Below are 14759 nucleotides of genomic sequence, written 5' to 3' on the forward strand. Positions count from 1 at the left end.
CATTAAAAAATTTATTCTCATTTTTTATTCCCTTCATTTGTATATTATATTTTTATTAGATATTCGATTTTATTGCGGCTTTCGTTTGAATTACAGGACGCGGTTGCGACTCTTTTTTTTCTCGCCCCATGTTATAATTTAGATTACACGAAAAAGAGGCAAATCATTAATGGAATTAAGTAAATTGAGATAATCAGATTGCGTCTTTCTTTTTATACACGACTATTACCATAAATCTGCATTTTAAATGCAAGTTTGAATGTAGGAAAATTAAGCTCGCGATGGAAAAGTGAAATTTGCGAATTGTGCGAGCACGTTCCAACAATTATGCTTATAAAAAAATATCCCGCTCATTTGCAGTAATTACACGTAATAAAATATCTCTAACAAAATATTGGCAATAATGCACACGACGACGGCGACGTCGTAAAATTCTTTGACCAATTAAGGGACGAATTTTTCCCGACGAAAATTCGATTAAACGCGACGTTATCTCGAATATGGGCGACGGTAATGGTTTTACAACCGTTACGAAGTAATGGTTTTAGCATCTTTAAAGGCACTTGTAAAAAGTATTTTAGTAACAGTTGGTTCTTTGTCCCGAGGATATGCGCGCGAGCCGAGGGAAACAAAAGGATATAGTCCGAATCCAATAGAGTCCTCCCGTCCGCAATGTGCACGGCGCGATTACGCTGGTATCTTGTGAAATCAACAAGATTATCCATTGACGGAAATCGCACCATCTGCGCATTGTTCACGCTCGCTGATCGGCAAGTGCGCATAGTGTTCAAGCAGCGGTGTCTCTCCCGACGCTCGCGATAATCCCCCCGAGCGACGTTAGAACGTAATACGAGGGTAATATTATCCGCGTCACACGACGTTCAATTTTTTCGATATTTCATCAGGCAACCATTAATTATAACTCTCTCATTATCAATCACTGCAGCCATTAATTACGCTGTAAAACTTGGAGCAGTTCTATAAAAGAGTTTTAGAAGATCCACTACTCGCGCTACTTAATATTGCGCGAACGAATTTTACGAATTCATCAACTCCCTCTCTCTTTGTAGCTCCAAGAACGCGTCATCGCGATGAATGCGAGGCGAGGCTCTTCGAAAACAAGCGGCACTCCGAAGGTTCTCCCGTGATGATATGTACGACTATTCATGAGCGATCTAAACGCGCGTTTAATAATTAAAATCCGCTCGATCGATCGTCGACGCTAATCGAAGCGCTGCCGCGAGCTACGACCTGATTTGCATTCTAGCCCTGCGTTGGCGTTCCACATAGTCTGCCGCGAACAATGCTCTCGCAACAAGTGTGCGTCCGTCTAAAAAATCCGATTAGAGATAGAGAGAAAGGGGGAAGAGAATAAGAGAGAGAGAGAGAGAGCTGTAATGCGACTCGATCGAAATGCGCCGCGGTGCGTAGTCTGTGCGGAACGGTTGTCGGTCATATAATCGTCACGATCCAAAATTTTGCGGCCTGGCCAGCCCGCGGCGAGCCGCCGTAACCGAATTTTGACGGCTCTCCCGCTCTGCCGCTCTCTTCGCGCCGTACCTTCCGCCTCATCGATATTCTATTAATATTTCAATATTCCCGGCCAGCTGCTTCAGACACGAGACAATATCTACGGCAAGTATGCATCTGTCGATCCGTACGCCGTCGAAACACGTCCGTCATGTGCAATAACGTAAGATAGCCCGGCGTTTTACGGCGGCACGTCTCGCCCCAATCGCGTCGCAGTCGAAAGTGCGCTCTGATTTCGACGATGGAATCGCACGGTGTCTGATGGCGCATCGATCGCTAATCAAAACGCCAAACTTTCCCGCCTTGCATGTTCTCTCTTTGCGAACGAACAGAAAATCGTTTAAGATCGATCGTTCTCTCCGAAATCTGAATCAGTGAAATCTTCCAGCAGTCCTATACTTGTAACTGTGATCATCAGTGGCTGTTCACTGTTTTTTTAATTTCGATTGGAAAAGTACTATCGCTGACCGGAATCAGTGTACTGTCACCGAAAGACCGTACATCTCACTGATTGATATAGTTATAAGTATACCACCTGAAATCAGACTATTCAATGAATAATACACGTTTAGAGAATTGATCCTCGAAGCAAGGTGTTTAGTCCCTCCCGTGTGCTCAACATGTGAAATAATCATGGGGTATTTGTTTGAAAATGAGAGCTGCTAATATTGCGCTAATTTAATTTGGCTGGATCAACGATCAAAACAAGTAGCTTTTCATCTGCATTCTGCATTCTTTTTACAATCGGAAAATTAATACTAACAGTGAAGAATAGAATTTTCACTATTAGAAAAAGAAATTCGTTTAAAAAGGGATACTACGCTTTAGGTTTACGAACGTGGCTGAATGAAAGGAGCAAAAACGCTTTTTTCCGCATGGCGCGTTTTTTTCACCCCCCCCCCTTCCCTCGCGCAAATGGAAATCGGTGGAGCTTCAGAATAGAGTATTCCTATTCTTATTCTTAAATCGAAAACTGAAACGCGTTTTACCGCCTTGCGCGCGATCTTTTCCGCGCGCAGGCGGAAACCAACGTGAGCACAGAACGGTGTCTTCGGTGTCGGCGCGCGGTGAAAAATGTAGGAAATAATTTTCTCGTAGAGACGAGAGGCGGCTGCCTCTCTCAGCTCGCGATATAGCCTACGATTTTCATGACGGCATCCTTTTTTCCGCCGGCGCGGCCGTCGCGCGGCGGCGATATTATCGCGAGATGTTTTAAGGCGAGCCAGCATCTCGTATAACTTTATTACGTTTATTATAAACTCCCGCTAACTGCATAATAGTTTCGGTGGAATATAAACGCAATTGGAGTGCTCTAAAATTGAAAAGCCAATCATGATGCACAACTTTGCCTTACTGCAACAATGACAATCGATCCAATTAAAACTTAAGTACAATTCTAATTTCGAGTTGAAGCGACGTAATTAAAGTTTATACATTATGCTTCGCATTCTCGCTGCCCATAACGTGCAGCATGCAAATTGCACGTTTGCTATTACACTCTATTATTATAAATACCTGTTTCCCAACGCACCAATTTGCACCGTGAATTCGATTCGTCGGACGTAACTTTCTTCCGGAGCCGGCTTTACTACACTGAAACACAAGAAATATTTCATATGTAATATACATTTCATAAATATCAATATAGCAAATGAATTCGATTTTCAGGCGATACGGTTAAAGAATTTCTTTTATAAAGCATATATATATATATATTTTTTTTTTTAATTCTCATTCAACTCTTACATTTCAATACAATATGTAGTTTTGTTCATTCGACTACTCAAGGCTCAAAATCGGATGAATGCATTCTGAATGACTGTAAACACTTCATTCCACTGAAGCGTTCTGCTTCATAATGCTGCTGCCTATTCGGTACTAACGAGGCGTAAGCTGCCGAATGAACTAGTTCCATTGAGATACTTGAAAAGTGATAATACAACTGGAATTGACCGAGTTATTTGCTTGTCAGCAATCGCAGCTTTGATATATGTAAGAAACATCAGCGCTCTATAAACTCTTATCGAAAAATGAAGATCGTGAATCTTATGCGTTATTAATCTGTAACGAAAATAGACATTATGCGCAGAAGGTTAATCTATTTTCATTTCTCTCATATATGTTGAATTATTTTAATCGTATGAATTAAACGCACTCCGCTGAAATGCGTGGGAATGCTGGAGTTGGAATATACTGGCATATATTCCCCAAAGATGTTGTTCGAGGCCACATGTAAGCGTCACAATCGCGGAAACACATTTAGTTAAGATATCTAGCTAATCAGTAGATAGGTAAATCCGCTAATACCTATGTACACTCCCAAACGAAGCCGGGAACCATATCGGTTAGAACTTAAGCCACTCGCTACGCCGAGTTATTATCACTCCGAGATACGCGATGCATGGATTGGCTGTAACAGAGCAACGATAAGGGAGCGTTTGCATTTCGCGGGCGCACCATGCTGCATAATTACCCGCGAGAGTAATCGCAATCAACGCCTCTCACTACATCGCGATGTGTTGCACTCGCCGCTGCAACACATCGCGATCGGCATTACAGTTCAACAACTTGACTCTCGCGTTTCTCTCCCATTGTCCCTAATGCGCGTCCTCTGTCTCCGGTCCTTGCCTCTCGTCCGCGAAGATATTATTCTAGTTTTGCTCGTAGATAAGAACCGCGTTATGCAGTTGCTCGTGAGCGAACAATGAGTCGCGCGTAATCATCGATTGCGATTATCGCGGTAAGTAAATTACTGGGATGAGTATATCGCTAGTATATCGATCGAAAGTGCGCTTGGTGCCGCATCGACTACCCCCTCAGCTTCTCCTAGCTGAGTAGATGGCTAATTAGACGATTGAACGTTACTCGAGAAGCAAAAGCGCTTCTAACGAGCGACGTTGACCGCGATACCTCAATTGCGGAAACGCGAAACGATTGGCACACCCTAACGAGACCGTTTTCGGGAAGTACTGCTCTCGTCGGTGAAAACGAAGCCGATCGTGGACTGGATTGTTAATGAGCGATTATTAACGCTCCATCCATTGTGAATAATGATCGTGAAAGCTTTTCAGATCGTGTCACATTTTGTAGAATATTTTACATCATTGAAATTCAATACACAATTCTTTTTTTGAAGGAAATGGGATAAAAAAAAAACAGCAACAAAAAAATTGTATGCAACTGAGATTTAAAAACGTTTTCGGCCATTTTAATGCAATGCGAAAAAATATGATTCGTCACGAAATCCATTGGGGATCAAATTTGCGCGAAATTACGAGATAAAATCGTTTTCGAGATAACCGAGTCTAAATCTCAAAAGTGAACGGGTAAGTTCGAAGAACGAAGGGCCACCCCTTGGCGATGGCAGTAATGAGTGTCGCGTGGCGAAAGGGTGCTGCTGGTACGCTGGCCCTTTCGAGCCTGTGCGCCATTATTAATAGAGAAACGAAATAAATTTCGGAGCGCGGCACGGCTTGTTATAATCCTCGCCGTATATACGGTGCGCCTATTCCGCTTCACCCCTTCGCGTCGTCTCACCCCGGGGTACTTTCACCTTTCCATCCCCCTGCGCTGCGTGACACGGCGGATTATCGTACGGTGTGTCGAGGTCGTCGAATTATTCCACGGTCGGCAGCGCCCTTTTTAAGTTCGACGGGAATGCTCACTTCTCACGCACGAAAAAATGTGCGCCACTTTAAACGCGCTCTTGCGCGACGTAACGAAATAATATCTGTCTCTTCCCGTTCCAAAAATATCGAGAAAATATCTGAAAATGACTTTTTTCTTTAATTCTTGCGTCGTTACAGCAATATCGTTAATCGCATTGTAATTTAGATAAAATGAAGTTGGTTAATTCTTAACTATACTGTCACGGTACAAATGTAGCCTACTGCATACAATTACACAAATTTTTCTCTTAATTGAAATATGACAGAATTGTAGTCCAAGATTATTTAGAAAAGAAATCTTTATTTCTGTTACTTAGAGCCCAACAAACTTTATTTTCTGTTGTATTTGTAATAAATGATTATCTTTCAGAATGTTTAATTGTTACATGAGATAAAAAAAAACATCAATTTTTTAAATTTCACTTCAATCAAAAATTTTATCAAAATTTAGGGTACAAAACTGTCCAGTGGGTAAATGTATAGGGTTAATTAAGGGTTAATTAATATACGTTAATGAAGCAAGACTATGGATACATAGAGTAAGAGTGCGCAAGAGGGATATGGACTTGGAATCGCGATTTTCGAGCCGAACATATTTTCTTAAGATCAATAGCTCCACCCTTCTGTCCTTTACAAGAAAATGTACTGCGCTCCAATCCATTAATTTAGATCCCACTCGTGACCACAGACGAGATCGTGCGGTTGCACCAAGAGTCATGGCTCGAGTCGGGAAACTCGAACGTCGAACAAAGTTGCCCGCGAGAGACCGCAATACTCTTCTCGCCATGCCATTCCGATACAATATTTACTCGGAGGTGGTCCAAAAGCGATTTCACGAAATAGTTGCATATTTTAGAGGCAAAAACGGAAGATATGTGATTTACATTTACACGGGCTACCCTTTACAATAAAGATTTATATATCGCATGAATAACCGGAATTCAATCTCCTCTCGTATAAATGTAAGTAATCGTCGAGTAATTAAATATTTGATTTCCCACGCCACTTGGCATGACGAAACCTTCCTTATTTCTCATTCTCTCGACGTGCACATATCGAAAAATTGATTGCAACTGAAAGCGCTGCGGATAACTTTCGGTATTCAAATCTAAAGCGACGTTGCATCATGTAACAGTCACTTCCAATTTGATTGATCATTAAATCTAATTAACACCATAATATCTTTAGCATATTTATTGACACGTTAAATCTAGAGATTTCGACATCTTGCTGTGAGAATGATTCTGGCACTTGCCGGAAGATTTGCAAGCGTCTAATCTGTGCGTTTTCGATTAATGTTTCATTAAGTTCTGTTGATCTTCCGTCGGAACCACGGTGCCGAAGCACCTTGTTTCTCTTGAAAGATCGTCGTCATTCCAACGTTCTACTCCGCGATTCTCTCCGAGTGTTTATGTAGGAGGGCGAAGTCGAAGGGAGATGCGGGATCGAAGATGGCTGAGCGGCGTGTCGAGGTGCTTTAAGCCGGCAGCTTGGCGTGAAATTCGAAGTCGAGAAATCCTGCCGCAGATGAGAACTCGAGATCACGGAATTAACCGATATGTCGCTAGTGCTGAATTTAACGCGCTTGATTCATCTTCCAAAAGCGATTTTCAATTATTATTAATAAATTTAATCATTGATTGATATATTTAAAACGACGACACATCTGTCAGTCTTAATTAATATCTTATTAGATCATCGCTCTCCCATTCTTCCTAATAGAAACAATGAAAGATTCCAAATATAATTTTTTTAAATTCAGTCAATTGCAACAAAGATTTAAACGTTGATTTATTAATTTCGTTAGTCCTTTGTGCACGGTGAAAGAAGACAAAGTTAAATAAGATATTTAATATTCCTTTTACTAGAAATATCATAAAATGCAATTTTCTTGAATATTTATATAAAATTATACTTTTTTCCATGCGCAAAACGTTCTAATATTTAAATGCTAGTTAGCATCATTTATTATTAAATTGATTACAATTTAATAAATGTGATATCACTAATTCTTATTCAATTTAGAGCTGCGTTATGACTGAAAAAATAATGCGGCGCGCAGTTTGATGAATTTGAACAAGTATATAAAATCACACGAATAAAGCATTAAGATCTAGTTATAAAGGCGTTGAAGGCGTTCTTGTTTAATTTGTGTTGTCACATTATCGGTCGAACATTTCTCTATATATAATACAAAATGTCCGTAACACTTTTTAGATAAAATAAGACACACAAAAGAAGAGCCTCGAGGGAATTACGGAGACAAAGAAAAACATATCCGTCGTATCGTTAATAGATATAAAATTTGCACGTGCCGTTACCATAGAGTTTGACTTCTCCGTATAAGCTGCACAAAACGTGTATGCCCAATTTCCATTATAGAGTCGAGAGTGTATCGAAGCGAGAAGCTGCGAGGCATTGGACGATCCGGGACGTTGCCGAGGTAAGAGCAAGACGGTGGTCTCGAACCGCAGGTGCAACCGTTCGCTGCTCGAACGCCGCACACGACGCACGTGAACACGTACCTCCCCCTTTCGTCTTCCCTTGCCTCGGGCAACGCCAAATCCCACGGGATAAAACCAAGCCCGGGCCGTGTTCCCTACCCTCCTTTATACGCGGTCGCGGCGGCGGCGGCGGCGAGCGGTTCCTCCGTTCCGTCTGGACCGGTCCGTTTATCCCGCCGAACTTTCAGCCAGCCCCGCACCGAGTCTATAGGCGTCCGACCAGTTCTCAACCCTGGACCTCTCCCCTTCCACCACGGCGCCTGACGGTTCCCGACCACCACTTGGAGCAGACACCCTCGGCATCCACGACCGAACCGCCCGGGGTTCCGGGCTTCCTGAATATTTTATTTACTCGCCACCCCGCTTCTTGCTCCTTCGCCTCCTTGAGCCTCGTTGCACCGCCTTTCTCTCTATCTCTTCATCTCACGTATACTCCTTTTTCGTGTTTCGGCTCCGTCTGAGCATCGACGGCTCTCTTCTTCTACTCGCTGGGTTTAACTCGACTCTCTCTTCCTTCGATCGTCCCACCCTTCATCGTCCTATCGTCCGCCCGCTATCGGCTCTCTTTTTACTCTTAATCGCGCGAATTTATCTTGGTCGGAACGTCTCCCGATAGCGCGACCTTCGCTCCTTCGTTTTCTTCATGGAGCCGCGAGTATACGCGTGCATGCATATTCACATTTATGTAGCGCGTATAGTGTGCAGTTATGGCACAGACGCGAACACTGTACCGCGTAACGATCGGACGTTTCCCGTTTTCGCTCTCGTCTCGCTCCACGCGTTCTCTCGTTGATCTTCCCATGACTTCTCCGCCGAATAGACGCGATAACGTTGTTCCTTTACGACCGCGCCGGGGCCAGTCAATTCGTTTAATTATTCGTGCTATATATCCAGGCGCGTTGTAAATTTTCCGGGTTTATTTCCGAACTTCTCGGCATCGCCGGGGATTTTATAATGGTAACGAACGAAATGACCGATTTTATTCTCCAAGTCGTCACGTATAACCCTCGTAAAGTCGACAATACGTACAACCGAAACTTTCAAAGAATTCGAATTAAGATCAATTTAAATTAATGACTCGGCGATATTTTTGCTTTGAGATGATCTAAATTGATGGCGCGAGCGAGCGAGCAAGAGACAGAAAGAGAGAGAGAGAGAGAGAGAGAGATCATCGTGACATATGTGTTCACGTGATTGTTAGACCTTGTTTCTAGTTTAGATTTACTTCGACCTTCTCAAATTTAATTCGGCTGATAAAATTATATCGGAAAATATATTTGCCCGTATCTCCCTTTACGGCCAAGTTCTCTCCAATTTTCGCGTAATTGGAGCACAATCGATCTCACCTGCACTGAAACAATCGTCATTCTTGTTCGGGTAACTCGAGCTTCCTGCGGCTGCGGTCGGGAGCGTCCGACGTCTGAGACAAGACCAGGTTATATATACATATTCCCCCACAGTGAATTCCCACCGTGGCCAACGCAGAAGCGGATAATCAAATATCCGCGAGGCCGCCGGCCGGAACCGGTTACCGCGCGAAACAAATTCCCCGCGATCGCGCATATAACTTCTCATTGAATGTTATAACTTCATTAAACGGGCCCCGAGCGTGCGAGTGGATGTAGGGCGGCGCGGCGCGGCGCGAGCGAAACGAGATTATGCAGGATGCATCGTCCCTTCGGTTTCAGGGCGCGGGACTTCTTCGTTAATTTTGCATCGAGGTACCGCATGCATATCGTGCGTGTACGTACGTACGTACGAGCGGGCTCGTGCGCCACGCGGTCGGTGTTGCTGGTGGTGGTGATGCGCGCCCACCGCCACCGCCTGCGAGTATTCTGCACGCCTGTGTACGCGCGTATGCATGCGCCAGTGCCGAGACCTAATCCGCGACGAGGATGGCCGGTGATTTCATAGGGAATTAATCGATCGGGAAGGGTAAATTCGTGTGCCGGTATTAAAGGATTTCCCCATGGTTGCTGATAATTCGATTGTACTCCCGTTCATACACGCATGCACACATGCCGCTAACTCCACGTTGTTCCGAGGCGCAGCCGGCCAGAACGGATGAAATCCGGAATAAATTCCTAGTTAGAAGCGCGCACAAAAATAAAATTCAGTCGGCGGCGCGGCGCGGCGCGGCGCCGCGCCGGCGTGCCTGTCGTAAATTTCATGCCGTCGCGAACGCACCTCTCGATTACAAGATATACATAATCCAGTTCGTCCCATTGTCAATGCTACCGAGTCGGCGTTATATACGTGTACGTGCGAATTACCCGTTTCGCGCCATCACGCGAAAAGAAGACGGCGTTTTATTTTTAACTAGCAACAGCGGCGACTCGCGTCTCGTGTTCTATTTTTAAACAAGCCATGCTACTCGGAGAGGAATCGTCAACGGTGACTCTACGAGATGTCTCTCTCTCTCTCTTCCGCAAAGAAAAAATTAAGATAATTAGAAATTAATAAATTAGATTCAAAATTTCACTTTCATAACTAAGACCATTAAAAAAAAGACAAAAAAGGAAAAAATAGTACTTAAAAAAAATTTTTTTTTAATGTCCTTACTTCTTCAGTCAAATCACTTTAACGATAGGTCTGTTTTAGTATTTCCTGTACTTAACATGATACAAAAATAGGGCGCAACTTCGACGGAAAGAAAAAAGGATTACGTGCAGAAAGGTGTACCGCGCAACGCGTACAAAATTTCATGAGAATTTATCCAACCATTTTCGTAAACGTAAAAAACGTAGAAAACCAAGTTTTACCGTATTTATTAAATTATTAACGCCAGCGAGCGGTCGCGTCGCGCCAAAGGTAATGTCACAAAGGGGAAACGCGTTTAAACAGCACAAATGTCAATAGAGCGTATTACCAAGATCATGTAGCCTCGCGTAAGAAACCATTACTCGTCGTGTTTAACATCCGCGAGAGAAAGCACCCGCTCCAATTAGCGGGACAGACCGTAAAACCCCTGCCGCGCCGGAAATCAGCGCCGAGATCCTTATCCGCTTTGTAGCCCAGGCGCCAAGAAAGTGCGCGCCGCACGATAATTGCTTTTCTGCCGGTGGCACAATGAAAATATTGTTGCTGCCGGCGCGCGGCGGCGCGGCGCTGATGGCATAAATTTAGCAGAAAAAATAGAAAGAGTAATCGCCTTATCACGTGGGAGTTCCGCGACGTTTCTCCATCCCGCTGAGCTTAAAGCTCGGGGAGCGTTTTCGAGGTGGCTGTTACGAGGTGGGTTCCTCGGTTACGTATACCGCATCCGTCAAATTTGCCGCTGGTAACTTTAGAATTTAATCAAAGCTACGTTTCCCGTCATAAAGACGTTCCCACGCGCGGCGATACCACTCTGAGTTTGTATAGAGAATTGTAAACCGTACCTATCGATCTTTTTTGTTCGTCATGTTGCGACATATATTTTCATTATATTCTAATTACCATATACTCGCAAATACCAAGGCGCGCACACAGCGTATCAAGAAGCAAAAAATATCGCTTTTTAATATGTTCCATGCGGACTAAGGTTGAAAAAAGCTGGCACTTCGAATATACAGCGGAACTACGACAGAAATGCATAGTCATAAAACGATAATAATTTAACTAACGATGACGAATATTCATAAAAAAGAAACGAGAAAAAGGAAGGCGAGCGGACGTGTGTAGTGAACGTATGTAGTAGAAGCACAAAAGTAAATTACTACGCAAATGCTAATCAACGCGGTACACGACGAGAAAAGAAGAGAAAAGAGAACAATGATTTTTCCCCAGACTGTGTGTTGCTACCAAAAGAATAATGTTCGTGCGCAAAAAGAAATGGTAGCAATTCTGGAAAATGTGAAATAGCTTTTTGACAAATCTTTCCTCTAGCATCTAGTTTACATCGTATAATTCGCAATTTATTTTTCCCTTACATTATAAATAAAAGATGTATGATAAGTGTCCCAACACTAAAATGTACATTAAAAATCGGCCGAGAAATTTCAAAGAGTATTTATTTAAAAAGATATAATATAATATAATAAATCTGCCAAATTTTTCAATATTACAAGGATAAATCAATTTAGAAAAAAAAAAACTCAATGCCTTATAATACCTTCCTATAGTTTGTGTACGCTCGGTCAGATTTTTTTATAGTATACATTTTATAATTATGCATATATGTATATTCAAAGTTCATTTATGTTTTTATTAAAAAGAAAAACATATGAGAATTTTACAAAACTTTAACATAGTCAAAGTTCAGCAATAAATTCATTTACTTAATTCTTACAAAAAAAGATAGTATCAAGGACAATATGTACGGATAAAAATAATGTTGCATAAACAACATTAGTTTAACTGAAAATAATCTTGTTAATTCAAAATATCATGCTTTGTTTGAATGAAATAAGTATTTATTTCATTATATTAATACTGTTCTTTAATCAACGAGATAATTTTCCAACTAGATCTAACGCTGTGTCAATATATTATTTTTTCCGTGTAGAGAGAGAGAGAGAGAGAGAGAGAGAGAGAGAGAGAGAGAATAGCGTAAGAAAAAATACAGAAAGATGTGGTTCAAGCTAAACTCTTGTTTCTTTTTCCCATGAGCATATTTGCCTTTCTTGGGAGGAAAAAAAAAGTAAATTACACTTGGCAAGCTGATACGCTAACAAGAAATATCGGAAAGTAAAGGACAAGATATGAAGTAACATCCGTGTGTGGTTACTAGAAAAGAAAAAAAAGCGAAACATCCTTTAAACAATAACAATAATCCGAGTAATCGCGGTAAACATTTCCGGCGACACACTAAGACCGGGAGGGTGGAGGAGGGAGCAGGCGGTAATAACAGCAGACGAATAATTTGCACTCCGGATGCTAATAAGCGCCAAGCGCGCTGGGAAAAACAGAGAGAAGAGAGCAATTGAGTATTTTTCCGCGGTCCGAAAAAAAAGTAGTGTTTTTGCGTGGTTACCGCGAAAAAAAGAAGAGAGGTGGGAAAAGAGGGACCGCGTCCCCTCTCTCTCTCTCTCTCTTTCTCTTTCACCATTTCTCTATTTCCTTCTCTCTTCTCCGGGAACAAGACCGAAGGCACTCGCTGCTAATAGGCTTAAGTTATTAAACGGAGGGTCGACAGGTGCAAGCACCGTGAACCGTCGCACGCTCTTTCGCAGCCGCGTGCAAGCTAGATAGGTAGATAGATAGGGAGGAGCGCCTTTCAAATCCAAGGGCGAGGCCGCCCTTTATCCGCGAACTGCAAAATCATCGGTGACGAGGGGGATTCGCGATTTAAGTCACGTCCACGGGCGCTTCTCGGAGTTATCGGCGAATACGGATACGAGCGCGTCGAGACGACGATCCACCCCGGTAACGAGACACGTGCCCCCGGTCGAGGCGCGAACTTACGAACTGCCGCGCATTCAACGCGCCCTTACGCGCCGAAACTTTCCAAGCGCGTATAACTCGTGCGCTTAACCCGTTCGTTATCGAATTTCGCTCTTGCAAATTTCAATATTGTCTCGAAGTAACTCCTTTTTCCCCCCCAATTACGAAATATCTACAAGAGAAAGTATCACTTAATATCACTTAAAATTGAAAAGATTGGCTAAAAATTAAATTTATAAACAATTAAAATAAATATAAATTCATCTAGGAAATCATTATTGAGCACTAAGATCCGCATTCGATCAGATAATCATTTTTCTCAATTCAAATATGTCGACACACTTCCCGGTCATAATATGTTACTGTTTGTTAAGATAAGATTTTTAAAAAATATTATTAGGTATAGTTTAAATTCACGGAACTTGGCAAATTTGCCCTGGACGCACCGTAGCGTAGATCTTTTAACTTGGATCTTACGCAAATTTCGACATGCCGGCGCATAGTTGGAAGAAGCGAAAGGAGCGTTTCGCTGAGCAACTCTGATTTAGAATAATTGCGACGATGCCATTATGGCGCCTAAGCGGTAACTTTGGAGAACGTTAATAAATCACGTCCTTCATTTTCTTTAAGACGAGACGCCGCCGCCGTTGGGAAATGCGCATGTCTCGAGATGGCAAGGCGGTAATGCGGTTGGCGTTGCTGGTTTATAAGCGCTGCTACCGTAAGCACTACGGTGTCGCGTATTTTCTGAATGGATCGCTGCGCAGCCTCCTTAGCTCTTGCCATGACTAGCGAGATATACGGGCACGGGCTCTTAGAATAACTATTTTACTCGTTGAGCGAGCGTAGTACGACGCTTAATGTGTTGCACATTACATGATATTTACATAAAGGGAAAAAAATCACGCTGCAAAATGAATGCAGTTATGCAGTATAAAAATTCATGTTGAAAAAAATGATTTTTCCGCGCTAGATGGTTCAAAATTTTATCAAATTACACATTTTAAAGCATATTTTGCAATAATTGCAGTAACGTTGTTCCGCCTGATTAAATTTTGCGACGAAAATTCTGATAAAAAACAATGCTCGCAACTTGGATTCGTCTCTAAAAATATCCTCATTTCCACTTAAATCTAGACGCTCATCCCCCGCGATGCGTATTAAGAGAATTTCAGGAAATCGCGCCGCTAACGAAATCTTTCCCCCTTCGATAATCGCGCAGGTGATTAACGTTAATTGACGTTTCCTAAACGGCTTCAGGGAGAAAAGACGTTCCGATGTGACTCCGGACGTTTCCATCGAGTGACTTTGAAACGCAGTCTCGAAACGTCTTATCCTGTCGGGTCGGGCCGACAGTGAGAAATCGTAAATGTAAATTTTACGGAACGGATTAAAATTCGGACATTAGAGTACGTGAAACTTTACTACATAAAATATTATACCTTTTGTTAAAACGCGTATTATATACGCGCCGTTCGTCCGACTATTTTTAATTTCACGGAAGAAAACGAAAGAAATAAATCTGATAACTGCAACCGTTAATAAAGTCGGTATTTTATATTTTTTATGAAAAAAGACTCATAAAAGTTTGTGTACAATATTAATATACATTTTAAAGCGAGTTCCGCATTTATTCCACACTTTGAGCATCCTGATAATATTTTATTGCAGGTGTATGTTCTATTTTATTATA

At 42.3% G+C, this 14759-nt stretch overlaps 1 protein-coding gene across 6 annotated transcripts in view; it reads right to left on the reverse strand.

The window, feature by feature from the left end:
* LOC105207343 overlaps window positions 1-14759 on the reverse strand; it is a 277076-nt gene that overhangs the window by 200298 nt on the left and 62019 nt on the right. For 4 of the 6 annotated variants that reach the window (XM_039457986.1, XM_039457984.1, XM_039457985.1 and 1 more), the window contains one exon: window positions 3046-3123. The gene's annotated coding sequence lies outside the window, so the exon portion shown is untranslated. The remainder of the gene's footprint in view (window positions 1-3045; window positions 3124-14759) is intronic. The other 2 variants (XM_039457988.1, XM_039457987.1) reach the window with 1 other exon arrangement.

Source organism: Solenopsis invicta, chromosome 15, assembly GCF_016802725.1.
Source record: "Solenopsis invicta isolate M01_SB chromosome 15, UNIL_Sinv_3.0, whole genome shotgun sequence".
NCBI lineage: Eukaryota > Metazoa > Arthropoda > Insecta > Hymenoptera > Formicidae > Solenopsis > Solenopsis invicta.